Source organism: Adiantum capillus-veneris, chromosome 7 (genome assembly GCF_014529385.1).
Source record: "Adiantum capillus-veneris isolate H3 chromosome 7, ASM1452938v2, whole genome shotgun sequence".
Lineage (NCBI taxonomy): Eukaryota > Viridiplantae > Streptophyta > Polypodiopsida > Polypodiales > Pteridaceae > Adiantum > Adiantum capillus-veneris.
This window is the reverse complement of record NC_140937.1, coordinates 28,545,540-28,549,560: the sequence shown is the minus strand read 5'-3', so window position 1 is coordinate 28,549,560 and position 4,021 is coordinate 28,545,540.

Genomic DNA, 4,021 nt, shown 5'->3' with positions numbered 1-4,021 from the left:
CACAACCACCTGCCCCTCAATCGTGAAAAGCATGCTGACGCTCAACCACAAAATCACACACACACAATTTTTGCCTATGGTGAATGACTACCGCATGCATGCATACTTTTTTACGCCTCACTCTTCCTTGACGTTGGCTGCAAGCCATCCCTTTTTCCCTCACTCGCCAACGAGGTAAGTGGCAGTCGACCTGTTTCTTTCTCTCCCCCCCTCTCTCTCTCTCTCTCTCTCTCTCTCTCTCTCTCTCTCTCTCTCTCTCTATTTGCCCACTCATTTGCTACAGGCTTCATAGGCGTAGCCACCCTCAACAAACTCTCTTGTTCTCCCTCACTGTAGCCACCCCAACCGCTCTACAGAATCTCACAAGAGCTTGAATAGTTTCTTTTGCATTACCCTGTTGATACTCAACGTGGCCAAGCTTGCAGAAATGCCAACTTACAGTCCAAACTAAGTACGACTCTAGCTTGGATAGCGGGTAGGGAGATGGTTTTGAGGGCAATCAAACACGATGTCAATATTGCAAGGAGGGTTTGAGAGAAGGAGTGCAAGAGGGGGGAGATTGTCTCATCAACTGACACCCCCTGCAGAAGGTGGCCACCATGCCTTGTCTATTTCTCTCTGTCCATCCACCTCTCGCTCTCTCTCTCCCTTGTCTGCTACAGTGGCACCGCCAGACAAATAAAATAGTAGTAGCTATTTTCTGTGCACGCTCCTCAAATGGTATGCCGTGCTTTCCTTACATATGACTGGACTTCTTTGGCCACGGCTGATCCTCCAAAAAGCAGCCTGCCACACCTACACACACACTATCTCCCTCTCACTCTCGTTTCTCTCTCTCTCTCTCTCTCTCTCTCTCTCTCTCTCTCTCTCTCTCTCTCTCTCTCTCTCTCTCTCTCTCTCTCTCTCTCTCTCTCTCTCTCTCTCTCTCTCTCTCTCTCTCTCTCTCTCTCTCTCTCTCTCTCTCTCCTAGTCGAGTACGACTACTTCCACAGGCGAACATTCACAAACTCTGTAGCGAGGGGTGCAATGCTTCCTCAGATGACGCCCGATGCAGGGCATCGATGATGATGATGATGACGACTTTAGTATGATGAATTTAGGTTTTTCATTTAGTCTTTTACTTTACTTCATTTTATTTTGTATCCAGACATTGTATTAGATCCATAACGATTGTATCAGTTTGTTCCCGTAGGCTTGTCGAAGACGAGTAATATAGCATTTCATTTAATTTTGCTCTCTCTGTTCCCCCCCCACTACTTATAGAGCCGGCCGGACATTGATGAAGGTCTTCAGCAATCACTGTAATACTTTCTTTGACAACGCATTGTTGGGCACTACCGATGATGATGCTGGATTTTAATTCATCAAGTCTTTCACTTCATTTTATTTTCGTACCCCGGCATTGGAGTAGATCCCCAAGGATTGTATCTAATTGTTCTGAAATTTTGGCATTCTGAAGATTGTTAATATAACATTTTATTTCATTTCTTTCCCTCTCTCTCTCTCTCCCCACCGGTCTGCGATTGGTGCACACATACCTACAACCAATGCAATCTATCAGCTCGCAACAGGTTATTACTAGGGTGACATCTCTTCTGATTAGCTTAGAGTCTTATTGCAATTGTTCTTAAATTGAGTTATATATATTGGCAATGAGAACATTGTAACTAAGAATGCTTCTCAAATTTTTCTTAATTTTTTAATTTTATTTTTGTGGCTTTCTACACACTCACTTGTCAATTTGATGATATACGCGCACGCGCGCGTGCACACACACACACACACACACACATTTTGTTTGAATGTCTCGATAATACGCAAACTGACATTCCCTCCTTGATGCATCTTTATTCTTCTATTCAAGCTAATTAGACCTTTACTTTGCCAATTTTGAAGGACAAGGGTATACCTCATGTCGTCCGTGTCATCTGACTATCAAGGCATTATTTAGCCTGCTTTAAGTAATTGGTACAAGCTGTAGACTCCCATCATACCCACTACAAGTTTAACCGACAAGTTTAATTATGTGGTTTTGCAAGGCATTTTTTTAATGCACAAGAAACCTCCATTCTGTTACATCATCTTATGTCTAACTAGAAATGCATGTCGTAAATGAAGGCTTCTAGGACAGAGCAGCTAAGACCGTATTAATTTTGTGTTGTTTATATTTTCCCCTCACTTTCTAATCGATTTAAGGCTAATCATAGCAGATGTCTGTAAGTAATCAGTGTCATTTTGTCTCACATTGAGCTATATGATCAAATCAAATCTCATTCCTATCTTTTATGTTTGTTTGTGACTCTAGATTGATCTATGCTATTAAGTTAGAAGTACAAAGTTTTTGTTCTCGCTAAGTTGTCTCTCACATTTCAGATTCAACAAGATTATGGATCATTTTTTAATTTGTGTTCCATTTTAATTTATTTTTAACATCACGTTTATCAAGTCGAGGTCCCAACACTGTACGTTCTCAATGTGCAATCAACCACTTAAATCGAATCAAATTCTAGATAGGCAAAATATTCTTTTATCTCATGGCCAAATTATTAACAAAAAATTAACACATTTTGGATCTGTTAACTATACTTTGGTGTAAGTTTGACAGTTTTTGTAGCTTTCTCTAGCTGTACCTCTCTCCACACGCACACACTGGTATATATATTTTTTTCACATACAGTCCATCATCCAGGTAGGTACATTCAATACCTCCTTGCTTTTATTTTTTTTCTTTTGAGCTATGAATCCACCACCTCTCAGATTATGGCTTGAGCTTTGAACTAAATGGAGATTTTTTTTTTTGAATATTTGACATTAAGCTACGTAGATACTCACACAAGCTAAGGTACAAGGCATTCATCAACAATAATTTGTAAGTCCTTTGATATATTGCACAGTGGTGTCAAACACATAGTAAATATTTTTCTCCTTTATGTTTTGTTTAGTCTATTGGTCACGTGCACACATATACATTGATTTAGGCAGTGTATAAATGCTCATCCTGGTGTAGCTTTGTTGATTTAGGCAACACCATTTGTCCATGCAGCTCCACCGATTTCGGTAGCACGAGTGCAGATTCGCCGATTTAGACAGCACAACAACAATTTTTAAACAATATCAAATGTAGATTCAGCGAGTTAGGAAGCATTAGTGTAGATTTGTTGATTTAGGCAGCACGTCACGTGTAGTTTCATCGGTTTAGGCAACACCGATGACAAAATCATGCTGCAGTGGCTGGCCACCATTGCAGTTGGTATGATTTTGTTACTTGGGTATACAAAAGGAAGGATATTTGGATTTGGATTTGGATTTATGTTGACATATATTTGGATTTGGATTTGGAAAGGGTATATGATGATTTTTTGTTGCAACAGTGTTTATGGAATTGGACTTGAGACTGATGAGAATTGATTATTGAACGATGAGTGTGATCAATGATATCCTGATTCATCACGGTATGACATATAATCCTTATTCTATTGGTATGGGACACTAGAATAGGTTAGTATGTGGATAATGGCAGGCATAAGCAATGTTTTCTGGTTTTATAAATTTTTCTTTTAATATTTGATACAGATTTCTAATCATTGTTTTTGACAAGTATTGTTTGCAAACTTTTATCTTCACAACTGAGGACATTTGCTTTCCAACGGAGAGGTATGTTATAACATTGATATTTCATTATTTATTGCAGCTGACAGGTGGAAAAGACTAGACCGAGCTAGGCCTATGCGAATGGAAATATATATATATTGTACATTTTATTAATCAAGTGCTCTTTTATGAGCTTTGGCCATTTATGAATGGCCCACCAGTTTGCACTCAATTTGACCATTCAAGAAATCTATAAATGAAATATGTGCAAGAGGGAAATGATCACTCTTGCATGGGGGGAGATTGCACCCAGTGTCTGGGTATTCTTCTCTCCTCTCCTCTCTCCTCTCTCGCCGTGGTGGCGTAGCACTCCACTCTAGGAGGTGAACCTGCGTGTGCTCTTTCCCTCTCTTCCACTCTCAGTCTCTTG